This window comes from Miscanthus floridulus, chromosome 9 (assembly GCF_019320115.1).
Source record: "Miscanthus floridulus cultivar M001 chromosome 9, ASM1932011v1, whole genome shotgun sequence".
Classification (NCBI taxonomy): domain Eukaryota; kingdom Viridiplantae; phylum Streptophyta; class Magnoliopsida; order Poales; family Poaceae; genus Miscanthus; species Miscanthus floridulus.
Window position 1 is genome coordinate 83,197,987 of NC_089588.1, and position 13,632 is coordinate 83,211,618.

A 13,632-nucleotide genomic window follows, 5' to 3' on the forward strand; every position below is an offset into this window, starting at 1 on the left:
GGAGAGAGTTCGAGAGAAAATGTCAATGAGGTGTGAATGCAAGGTATTTGTGAAGGCTAAATGGAACCAGAATAAGGGATATTGTTTTTTTGAGAGGATACGGTTGGAACACACTCACCCATTGCATCCATCGTCGAGCGGCGGCGCGTGCGGAGGAAGATGAGTGCCGTGCGGGGAAAAAATGGTCGTGCCTGAGAGATAAGACCGTGCGTGGGTGCCAGACACATCGGCCATAGAGAGAAAATATGGACTACGACTATCTTCAGGAACTTCTATAGGGAATATTTACGAGAATTTTGTATAAAGCATATTGCTTTGGCCGTAACTCACAATAATATTTACGAATTCGGTGCTATGAAGATATGGATTTACGAGATTAGTTTAACAATTGGTAAACCACAAAATTGACAAAGTTGAATATCCAAATAAAAATAGTAGATTTCAACACAAAGTGACCATAGTATAGGTTCGGAGTACAGATAAATATGTCACACAATGAATCCCGTATAAGAAGTGAAACTACGAAAACAAGGTCTCAAATTTGATTTTGGTAAATTGGCTCGTCGATGACCAACAGTAGCGGTGAAGTAAAAACACAGTATCTGAGGCATCCATATTTATTCTGGCATCCCAAAGGAGAATGGTCCCAACGTGATGTTCATCGACGTGGCTTGAGTGCTTCTAGTCCAGCAGGAAGCTTCTCAATAGTGTTGATTTGGTGATAGATGGCGTAGTAGAGAATATACATTGCCGCATTTTCCTGGTTTTGCAGTGAAGGAGATCAGCAACATTGCAACACAGAGTAAGTACAATGTTAGGACGTACCGTGAGGATTGGAAGATGGAAAGATTCACCATTCCATAACTCCATGAATTTGATGGCAAAGAATCCACTGTCGGTGGCATTGCGCTGCAGCGGGACAGGTAGGATGGGTTGCCTGAATCGAGTAAACAACTTAAACTTACCATATGTGGCCTCCTGGAACAGAAGATTGAGCCTTGGAATAATTATGTTTCCCACAACTTCATGGTAAAGCCTGTGGTCATCACGACTAGAATCGAGTATATCTATTAAGGTTGATGCAGTAAACAGTATAGTGGTCCTCCTCCATAATCGGCAAAAAGAACTGCCAATTCCCAAAAAGATATTAGTAAGGAAACTGTAATTAATATACATTTCATGGAATGACAAGTAATACTTACTAGCTTAACATTAGTTGTGTCAACAGCAGCAATGTCACTCTCTAGAATTTCAAGGGTAGTTTGAAACTCCCACTGTTCGAATTCCTCCTCATCCTCCATATTGACATATTCCTAGAAAGACAGTTGAGATATATTAGTAATAAGCTGAAATTTTGTTGGCACGGTTGTTATGGTGTTCTTTGTGTGGACTCACCCCAATCCTGTGGGATAGGAACACCCTGTAGCCACCACCATCAGGCATGCAGACTGATTCGTCATGGCTCAAGCATTGAACAAGGTAGGACATAAATTTGCTCGAAAGCTCCTGATCATCAGGGAAGGAATCTAATATTTCATTGCTAGTGAATTCTATGAACCCTATGCTAATGAAAACCTCACTGGTATGGGAAAAAAGTAGTCGTCTGTAACTTGTAGGATGATACAAAATTTGAGAAGGGGTCGTAAGCCGTACTTTAAACTCTTGAGACTAGGGAGAAACTTCTTCCTCACAGCTAGTGCCTTTGACATTGGTACTCGTGTTCGCATTGGATCGCCTTTAAATGGCAACACGTACTTGGATGGGCGTCTTGTAAGGCGTTGTGGTTTTGGATAAACAGCAGCAAGTAGGAGGGGCTCATCATCAATGGTGCTATCAGGTCGTAGAACCTGTGCTCATCCCCAAACAGTAAAATTATAGTAAGCAGCTTGATAAAAATACAATAAATGGGAAATGAACGTGTGGAAGGCACCTCATTAGGAAGCTGATGTTGGGTCTGTGTAAGCATAGCAGGCTCTGATGTCACCGTGTCGGTTGTTGTAGTTTGTGGGTGGGCAGCAGGTAGGTGGGGTTCATCGACAATGGTGTGATCAAGTCGTAGAATCTGTGCTCATCCCCAAATAGTAAAATTGTAGTAAGCAGCTTGATAAAATTACAATAAAGGGGGGAATGAACGTGTGGAAGGCACCTCATCAGGAAGCTGATGTTGGGTCTGAGTAAGCACAGCGGCCTCTGATGTCAACGTGTCAGTTGTTGTAGTTTGTGGGTGGGCAGTAGGTATAACAGATGCACTAATGAGGTCAACTAGAGAATCCAGGGATGAGGTTCCTCCATGAACATTGACGTTGGGGCCTGCAGCTGATATAAGTAAGTATTATGATGACATTTGATCAAACAAATTTAAGAAAACACATACTGCCAATCTGTGCTTCTTGTCCAGTGCCTCCTTGGTCCGTCGCCTGATCTAGAATTGGAGGAACAACATCACCAATTGTCACATCCGTGTGAACCTGCATATACAAAAATCACATGTTTATTGACTGACTAAGAAAGTTGTATAGTAAATAGTATAGCTATATACTGAATCTTAATGTGATTGGACATATGGTAACTAGAGATCTAACCGGTGAGTGTTCATGATCCAATTCCTGTTCTGACTCGGCATTCGCTGTGGCATCAGTGGGCTGTGGTGCCACTGCCTTTGTGGGACTGTTCTGTTGCAGTGGCACATGTGCCTCCTGGTGTATGTGTTGGTTAGTGACATATCCTGAAACAAAAAAAAAATGTAAATTAGTGGAGACATAACTGCAGTTGCATGTTTCATGAGGATCCGCAACAGGCATTTACCAATACAATTAGCAACATATATATGATTTCGCCTACCTTCAGACTGATTTGGCACCTCGGTTACATGTTCAGACTGTACACTATCTCCGTTATGGATATCATGCATGTCAAGATCGTTGGCATCGGCTTAATACATGAAACAATAAATAGGGCCAGATTAACTATTTTTTTTGAACAAAAGAGTCAGTAGTCGGTAGATCTGTGGACCGAACTTAATTAACACATGGAAACAATAAAACAAAGCAAGTATTCTCAGAGATGGTAACGCCTGACTAGATCAAGAAAAAAACAAAAAAAAGGTGCACAGTGAAACTATAGGAACATTGAAACACTACTGGACTGCTTGAATTTGCCGAGTGCCCGAAACACTCGGCAAACCACCTAAAACACTCGGCAAATGGTTCGCCGAGTGTAACACTCGGCGAACAGCACTCGCCAAAAAAAGTGACGGCAAAGCCAACTTTGCCGAGTGTTTTTTATCGGGCACTCGGCAAAGCCTTTGCCGAGTGCCCGACACTCGGCAAAGTTGAAACCGAAAAAAACCTGAAAAAAATGGGAATTTTTACCCAAAAAAATGGAATTTTTTTTTTATCGATGGAGGCCCCCACCGGCCAGCGCCCACCCATCTACGACATTTTTCGCGTGAATTTTATGGCTACGCGACCGACGCGATTCGAACCCGAGACCTCTCACTGTGCACGTACCTCCTCTACCACTACACCACACTCTCACTTGTGTCTGGATTCCGTTTTAGTTCCCAATATATTATACTAAACTGAGTGTAAATTGCATGTTTGAGGCCCTAAACGAATTCAAATAAAAAAGTTGTAAACTACAAAGTTTCATAACTTTTCGAGATCTACACTTTTAGTTTAGGAAGTTTTTCCATCCAAAGTCGTTTACAAAATTTGAATTTTAAAATTTTGAAATTCAAACACAGTTTTGCATGACAAGATGTTTTCAAATCAAAAAGTTATAAACTACAAAGTTTCATAACTTTTCGAGATCTACACTTTTAGTTTAGGAAGTTTTTCCATCCGAGGTTGTTTACAAAATTTGAATTTTAAAATTATGAAATTCAAACACAGTTTTGCATGACAAGATGTTTTCAAATCAAAAAGTTGTCAACTACAATGTTTCATAACTTTTAGAGATCTACAGAGTTTATTTTGGTTGTTTTTTCATCCGAGGTCGTTTGAAAAGTTTGAATTTTAAAATTTTGAAATTCAAACGCAGTTTTGCATGACAAGATGTTTTCAAATCAAAAAGTTGCCAATTACAAAGTTTCATAACTTTTCGAGATCTACAAAGTTTATTTTGGTTGTTTTGTCATCTGTTCATCCGACATGGTCGTTCTAACATTGTTCACAAATCTTATATATCTCTCTTGTAGTTTCATAAAGTACAAGAGAGATATGTTAGATTTGTGAATAAATTTATTTTCACTTTGTCATATGAAGAAAAGACCAAAATAAACATTGTACATCTTGATAAGTTATACAACTTTGTAGTTGAAAACTTTTTCATTTGAATTAATTTACTGCTTCAAAATGTGCTTTGAAATTTTCTTTGCCGAGTGTCAAAAAAATAACACTCGGCAAAGAAGCTCTTTGCCGAGTGTAAAAAAAAACACTCGGCAAAGAAGCTCTTTACCAAGTGTCAAAAAAACACTCGGCAAAGAGACTCTTTGCCGAGTGTTAAAAAAACACTCGGCAAAGAGCCTCTTTGCCGAGTGTCAAAAAAAAACACTTGGCAAAGGCGTCTTTGCCGAGTGCCCGAAAAATAACACTCGGCAAACCACCTGGCACTCGGCAACTGGCCGGTCTCCGGTAGTGAAAGGGGATCGGATTTAAAAAAAAACTGTGATGGTCGGGTGCTACCAAGTTGAATGGGGATTGAGCGGGGATGGATGAGATGCAGTAATCAAATAAACTGTGATTTAAAGGGGATTTAACAGGGATGGATGAGATGCAGGCACGAAAGACCTCAGGGATTGGCTCAGCGCTGGAGACTACCTTGGCAATCTGGATGGAGATGGTTGAGTCGCCGCTGCACTGCACAGTACGCTTGCGCCGGCTGCATGTAACTCGATTGGGTCCAGCGAGGTGATTTTGTAGCTGGCCCTATGCGGGACATAATACCCAGACGTAATTTTGGGGATCTTGGTTCAGCTCTTCTTTTCAACGGAAAGGATTCGGGGACGGGCATAGCGTCGGGGGGCAGTGATTTTGGCGGCGTACACGGTAGCTACGGCAATCAGGGGATAGGGGAGCGCGGGATGTAGCATCGGAGGCGACGATTTTTGCGGCGAAGGTGGAGCTGCGGCAATAGGAGGATGGGATCCGGCTGGGTTGGGAGCCGATGAAAGAGCCCAAGTGAGGATAAACAATAATCGGCTAATCCGAGTCTGAGCGGATCTAGAAGCCGAGCTGGAAAGACCGGTGGATGCGGGCGTCGGTGGGTTTGGTGGTGCGCTGTTGGGTCCGGACATAGAATTAGGTATTCTGTGACCAGCCATAGAAAAGTATATATATATATATATATATATATATATATATATATATATATATATATATATATATATATATATATATATATATATATATAACTGTGCACATAGCCAGACCACTGAAATCCGCCTTCACCGTACCAATCAAACCACTGAGCAAAAACTGATGTGACATACGTACCATAGATACAAACATTGCTAAAACCAATACTTTCCAACCAGATGCATACGGATGAGTACTACTCTTTCTTTTTACTCACCAGGCCTCTTTTCCTCTCACCTGTCTGCTTTCACGGCTCATTTCCTTCTATATATATATCCGCCACACATGCATTCCATTTTCTCTTCCCCGAGGCCACTATATAGCCTCTCTACAACAGGCTATTTTGACAGCTTTTTTTCCGACCCGAGGAATCTCCCCATTTCCAGTGATTTGCAACGGAAATACAGCATATGAGAGTGTATCAGAAGAAAGCAAAAGACAGACTTCTTACAACTCTTACTTCCTAAACCAAAGGCCTATTTTGACAGCTGCATGCCATATACTTACTATGATTTTAGTACACGTACAGCATCCGAATCTAAGTGCTACTAATTGGCAAGCCGGGACTAAGATGACTCACAGGCAAGCAGCACTAGGATAGCACCCTGGAACGCAGCTTTCACGTTCACAGGGCGCAGCATCGTAGAAAAAGGTGATCGGCCACAAGACTGATCCAAAACAAAAAGCCTCATGCGATGTTTATCGAGTCCGGCGAGGGTAGGTGCATGGCTCGGTGTAGCCTTCCGGTTCAGACTCCAGAGCGACATGCGTCTGAACGGCTGAGGGCTTGCATGCCTTGCCTGCCGCGTGCCCGTTGGGACTTACAAGCACGTACAATAATTGAAGCACATTCCGAAAACAGCAAGGAGTACTGGAGTGTGTAGACAGCACAGGACGTATGCAAGCTGGCCTCATGCGCATGGGCATGGATATCTGCAAGCACCAGTACGTAAAGCCAGATGCATGCAGTACAGTGCGGACTGCACTGTTGGGGCTTTGGTCCACCAACCAGGGCACGCCACCAAATAGTACTTAGTAGTGCTCGTGGTATGTTAATAACCAAACTTCTTGAGCACCATACCTTAATAATAAGCAGAGTAGCGAAATTTAAACGATGGTTTGTCGATCGGACTACCTACTGCATGCGACCACTTTACTAGATGTTTTTGCCTAAATATTATTTTTGGATCTGAAAGGTCGAATAGAAACGAAAAGTTCGATAATAACTGAAACAACCACTTTAATATAGTTCATGAATGAAAATTGAACACTAAAGACAAAGTTTGAGAACTCCTTGATAGTCCTATGATGAAACTGAGCATAAAATTAAAGTTTAAGGCTAATAATGACAATTTCAAAAATTCAATGGCAGAATTATATTCAGACTTAGGTAATAGTACGTGGAGAGACCAAGATGTCCATTCCACCTTGTGATCTATTTGGGATGAAAAGAACTCCAGAGAAAAAAGAAAGGAAGAATCCACCACGCCAAAGCAAGGATAATAATAATAGCATAATATTAGATAGCGGTACGGTGGTAATTAATCAAAATGTACTGGGGCAACACAAAATATAGTGACTTAATCGTTAGACATTCCAGACATGTTTGGTTGCATGCCCTTGTCGGCTCCAACAAATATTCACTACGTAAAAAACGTTTTTTTTAGCAACGGGATGAATTTTTTTTAGGGGCGGCTGATGATAGAGCCGCCCCTACAAATAGTTGCCAAATGAGCCGCCCTTACAAATGAATTTGTAGGAGCAGCCGGTGTTATCAGCCGCCCCTATAAATGGCCCGATTTGTAGGGGCGGCTGGATATTGAGCCGCCCCTATAAATTAATTTGTAGGGGCGGCTCAATATTGAAGTGCCTCTACAAATGGACGCCGAATATTAAAAAGTAAGCACTAAAATTCAAATTTTGTAAACGACCTCGGATGAAGAAACCACCAAAATGAAAGTTGTAGATCTCGAAAAGCTATGAAACTTTATAGTTGACAACTTTTTCAGTTGAAATCAATTAATACTTGAAAATATTGTTATACATTATTGTTCCCGTTGTGTCCTATAATTCAGAGCCAATTCTTAAAACTGGTCTAGTTTTCACATACGAACTCTGATTTCGACGTTCCATATATCAAAATCGATCAGAAAAAAATTTCGGATCCGTCTATCCCCGGCTTTGCCGGGGTCGGAGAATTTTAAATTTGTCAAAAACTGGTCACAAGTTCATCTTTTCGTTGTCACAAGCTTTTTGTCGATTTTGAGCACGTCTTTTGAAATTTCCACAGGCCACGTCTTTCACTTGTTTGAGCTCATATTTTCTGTGGTTACTTCTTTTGTGCTCCTAAGTGAAGAAAAAATATCAAAAAATAAAAAAAAAATCAAAATTTCCCAAAAAAACAACGACAGCCCAGTAAATAGAAAAAAAGAGAGGGGCAAAAGAGGAACAATATCTAGAGGAGCACATAGAGAAGGCCAAACGTTATTTTAGAACACTAATTGATTTCAGATGAAAAAATCATGAACATAGAAGTTGCAGAACTTATCAAGATCTACAAGTTTTATTTTGGTCATTTCTTCAACCGATAAAGTGGTAATAATATTGTTCATAAAATTTACATATCTCTCTTATAGTTTCATAAACAATAAGAGGGATATGTAACATTTGTGAACAATGTTACTACCACTATGTCGGATGAATAAATGATCAAAATAGAAGGTGTAGATTTCGGAAAGTTATGAAACTCTATAGTTGACAACTTTTTAATTTGAAATCATATTGTCAAGGAAAATTACGTTTGAATTTCTAAAATTTGAAATTTAAATTTTGTAAACGACCTCGGATGGAGAAACAACCAAAATAAAAGTTGTAGATCTCGAAAAGTTATGAAACTTTGTAGTTGACAACCTTTTCATTTGAAATCATCTTGTCAAGAAAAACTATGTTTGAATTTCCAAAAATTTGAAATTTGAATTATTTAAACGACCTCGGATGGACAAACAGTAAAAATAAAAGTTGTAGATCTTGAAAAGTTATGAAACTTTGTAGTCGATAACTTTCTCATTTGAAACCACCTTGTCATGGAAAACTACGTTCGAATTTCTCAAATTTGAAATTCAAATTTTATAAGTGACCTCTGATGGAGAAACTACTAAAATAAAAGTTGTAGATCTCGAAAAGTTATAAAACTTTATAGTTGACAACTTTTTCATTTGAATTAGTTTAGGACCTTAAACAATCAATTTATGATCTGTTTTGTATAATACATGGGGAATCAAAATGAATCGTGGACACAAGTGAATGTGAGGTGTAGTGAGTTCGAATCCCGACCGGTGCAAAGTGTGCAAAAATCATGAAAAAATGCTGCAACCATACAGTGAGGGTGTGTGTGGCTACCAGTCGGGACCTCCTTGGATAAAAAAAATTTGCTATTTTTTTGTCCCTTTTTTCGTGGTTTCTGGAAATTGATTTGTAGGGGCGGCTCAATATCCAGCCGCCCCTACAAATCGGATTTGTAGGGGCGGCTGATAACACCAGCCGCCCCTACAAATTGATTTGTAGGGGCGGCCTAGGAACCGCCCCTACAAATCAGTGATTTTTAGCCACCCTTTCATAGGGGCGGCTGGCAAAACCGCACCTACAGAGGGTTACGAGCCGCCCCTAGAAACCTTTTTCTACGTAGTGATTGGCTGTGGTCAAAGCTTGACGACCTCGAACTTTGGGAGAAAAAAATGTTGCTTGTAGCTAGGTCATGATCAAGCCAAATTCAATTTAAAAAGAGGTTATTGATGATAGTCATGCTAAATTTTATGACACATGGGATGCACACATTAAATGAATTAGTGCCAAAACATGCATACGTAATAAACAGGAGATTGAATGCAACGAGCAGCCTAAACATCTGCTGCAGCTGCTCATGGGGTCACATCCCTACTTTACGTGCTACAGTACGTGCCCTCTGCCTGCTCATGGGCACTGGGTACCTTTGAACTGCTACAGTGCGTCAGCATCAGACCCTCTAGTCCTCAAGTCCCTCTCGGATCAGGGGCGGATCCAACCGGGGGGGGGGGGGGGCTCGAGCCCCCTACAACACCTACCCATACCAGAGCAGTGGAATCCTTTGGAGTCTCCATGAATTTTTAGGCAATGTTCTATATTGTAGGTGGGGCTGAGACTTAAGATCGAGCAGCAGTCAGAGGTATGTATTGTTCAGCCTCCCTAAAATTTTTTTTGGATCCGCCGCTGTCTCGGATCACAGTCACAGCACACTCCCTCTCCGATTCCTCACCCTCAAGTCCCCAACCCTCGCTCCCTCTCCGATCCCTTACCCTCAAGTCCGCAACCCTGGCTCTCACTCCCTCAGCCCTGCTGCACAACTGATCGAGCTGAGCCCGGCCCTCTAAGTAGAAGTTCAGCATCAGCACATCGCCTTCCAGGGGCTGCTTCGTTCCTAGCTAGCGTGACCTCGCGCCTAGCCTTGCCTCGCTGCGTCGGCCCGCCCGGGCGAGCCGATTTGGCTTTCCTACGGGAGCGAGCCGAATCTCGCCCGCACAACGCCAAATGTGCTCAAGCGACCGCTTTGCAAGGCGTCGCAAGTGAACCAAGCAGCCCCTGGCCTCTACCGTCGGAGCCTTGTTGGTTCCCTTCAGCATCGCTCCGTCCAAATAAAGCTTCTGCAGTCTACCGAGCTGAGGCTGCAAGGTCGTCGACTGATCTGGTCCTTGCCGATGCAGTAGTTTTCAATTTTCTAGAACTTTCTGATGTAGTAGTTTTCTTGGTGTCGACTGATCTGGGTATGCCCATAGCGAGGACGAGCTCGAGCTGCCGGAGTTGGTCAGGATGGATGGAGCCATGGAGGCCGTCGGCCTCGGCCAAGGCGGCGAACGGGCGAGGCCGGCCGCCGTTGATGCGCCGAGGCGACTGAGGGCAGGCCGGCAGGGGCAGGGTCAGGGGCGCGGCGCCGCAGCAGGCGGCGGCCTGCGGCCGGCAGAGGCGCGAAGCTGTGACGGCCAGGGTCCGTTGCAGGGCGGGGCGTGGGGGCTGCCCTAGGGTTCAGTCAGCGCTCGGATTCGGCGATTCGCTCGCTCCGTCTCCTGTCTCCATGCTGGAGGAGTCGAGCTGAGGGTGAAGCCACGAGGGAAAACTTGGGGAGTGGGCCACTGGGGAGTGCGAAACGTCAAATGGGCCATCGTATGTGGGCTGGCTCTTGGCTCTGTGGCGGCTGCTTTGCTTTTGGAATGAAATAAGAAGCAAAGAATAATAGAGAGTATCAATTTGAGACTTTAACTGTATTATATATGTATATACCTCTGCAAACTACCAATTTTTTCGCCAAAAATGATGGGTATGCCTAGGAATACCTAGGCACAGCAGTGGGTCCGCCCCTGGATCCAGTGACTCATCTTGCCTCTAACGTTGAAGAGAAGCTCGCGTTTTATTTAACTTTACAATCGAATTGCATGTGAAATTTTTAACATGGCATACCCTTTGCTAAATGGATTTAGTCTTTATTCTTATGAAGGAAAGGTCTAGTTGAGCCGGCAAGGGTGTCCAAACGGCCGCAGCAGTGGCGGATTCAATGGGGGGGGGGGGGGGCACGTGCCCCCCTACCGATGCCGTAGCAGTGGTGCTCCCCTGGAGCCCTATGAATTCTTAGGCAAAGTTCTACGTGTAGGTGGAGCTGTGACTTAAGATCGAGCAGCAATCGGAGGTATGTTGCTGTCGCACTTTTGTTCAGCCGCCCCCCCCCCCTAAAAATTTTTCCTGGATCCGCCAGCAAAGGTCCATTGTCCGAGACTCCGAGCAAGCTAGCCAGAACGACTCAGGTAGCCATGTACTGTATACTGTAGCCTAATTTTCATTTGTACATCATCATAGAGGATTGAGTGTTTTTTCTTATCAAGAATCTCTTGGTATATATGCACAAAATAACTAATTTGGTTTGCAAAGAAGGGCACTGACAAGGATTTTATCTGTTAATAATTAGCAAGAACATAATATACTAAAGAATATTTTGAGACCAGTGCTAGCTTATTTGCACATAAAGCTATATGTTTCTGAAAAGTTCTTTGTCCATTTCTTCATATAAAATAATCTCATAAGGACCACATGTTATAGCGTGCCACACATAGGAGTGCAAATTTTCCTCTAGGTTTCTATATGCGAAATGTTCAAAATGTTATTCACTACTACAGATATCATTTGTAGGGGCGGCTCAAGACCATTTGTAGGGGCGGTTTGGCTAGCCGCCCCTACCAAACCGTCTCTACAAATCATGCATTTGTAGGGGCAGTTTCCAGACCGCCCCTACAAATCGATTTGTAGGGGCGGCTGTAGTACCAGTCGTCCCTATAATATCTGTTTGTAGGGCAGTTCAGTATAGAACTGCCCCTACAATACGTTTTTCCACAAAAAGAATCAAATTTACGATTCAAATTCGACCAGAATCGCCCTGTTTGTTTCCGCGTATTCCCGCATTCGCGTTGCGAGTGAGCGATCAACGTTCCGAACCGCGTTCGCTCAATGTCCCACCGAACGCCCCGTGACCAACGTTCCGAACCGCGTTCGCTCAAGAGTATTATATAAACTACAAGCACAAGAGTATTATATAAACTACAATTACAAGTCCAATTCACAAGAATATATACAGTCCATCATTAAATAGACATAATTCACAAAGTAAAACCAATGTCAAATTCCATACACATTGTTATCAACATCCTAGAGCTAGCCTTTCGGTCTCACGAAGGTGTTGGTACTGAGGATTTCTACCTAAGTCAGACTCTCGGTCATGGTAGGTGCCTTTGACGTGTACAATCTGGTCCAATATGAAGTTGCAGAGGTCATCGACGAGCTCTAAGAGTTATTCATCCTTGTGTGGGTCTCTTTTCATTTCTTTCTCTTCTTTCCACTACAAGTGAACAAGTTTTGGTTTAGTATTTCATACCATGTATGAAGTTTTTATACTACGGGTGAAGAGGTTCAAACTTACTCTTAAGGGGTGTCTCCTGTACGCACCAGTGTTACTCATCATAGAACATACATAGTATCCACAATGTACACTCCCAGGCTTCTGCTTGGGGCACTGTGTGTCTTGCATATGGAAATGTTAAGTAATGCTTTTGACAGCCATGTAATGGAGTACTGAAGAAGTAAGTTATACTTACCACACATACTGTTTTTATTGCCAGCATTTCTTTCCTTACTGGATCATGCCTTCCGTGATGTTTAGTGACATAGAACCTAAATGCGCTGTTCGAATTATTTTAGCAAATATAACTTGTTAGTATCCAAAAGTGAACGTTACAAGTGTGTATACAAATATATAAGCTAATGAGGATTGTCGATATGTATACATCTTGAGAATCGATATGAAGTCTTTGTATGTCACCGAGTCCCTATCTATTGAATCAAAGACCTATGCCATGCTCCTCCCGTGACGCCTATACAAATCCAGTGGTTGCTGCATGGATTTAATCATAGAACTAGATAAGCTCTTTTGCATCGAATAAAATATATCGAACAAAGCTTATGTATAGAGTTGAACTTACTCAAAGTTGTATGGTAGCCATATAGTAGAGTGCTGTTGGAGAATTTTAAAAGCCAGGGCAATGTATGCCGAAACCTTAAGGGACTCTTCCCTTAGTTTCTTCGTACGGATGTGCTCTTTCTCCTAAAGGGTCTTTCCAGCAGCTAGCTCTTTGTCATACAGTTTCCAGTGTTTAGGGTAATTAAAATTTGTTTGTGCTATAGCTTGAGGGTCTATATACCTAGCTTTCACACTTGGCATGTGTTTTACAATGTGCACTTGCATTCTAAAAATCACGGCGTGGGTTAGTTAAAACAAAATTCAAAGATTACATTCATATCATATCGGGAGGACAAGGACTTACAGGCACCACGTGCTCAAGCCAAAGCGTACATTCCTTGGGTCATCGCTGAATTCTTTATGCTTCTCATTGAACCTTTGCCACTAACTACAATCAGCCGGGTGTGCAATCTTATCATCATCCACCTAGCGCTCATCATCCCACCATGTCATAAGTGCGGCTTCTTTAGGATTTAGGAAGATATGTCTCAAGCGATCGGTCACTGGCAGGTACCATATTACCAAGGCAGGAATTCTTCTCTGCTTTGCATCATTACCTAATGGAGTGTCCTCTGGGGGCTAAGATTCTTGTACCACCTTTTTTGTACCCTTCTTATTCCTCTTTTTCCCCGTGGAGGCTTCGTCCCCACCGTAAAGGTCATTGTTCTTGTACCGGCTGGCCCC

General features: G+C 42.6%; 1 pseudogene; it reads right to left on the reverse strand.

Annotated features, from left to right (window-relative positions):
- Positions 1-476: 476 nt before the first annotated feature.
- LOC136480181 (uncharacterized) lies at positions 477-5,998 on the reverse strand (annotated as a pseudogene).
- Positions 5,999-13,632: the final 7,634 nt, after the last annotated feature.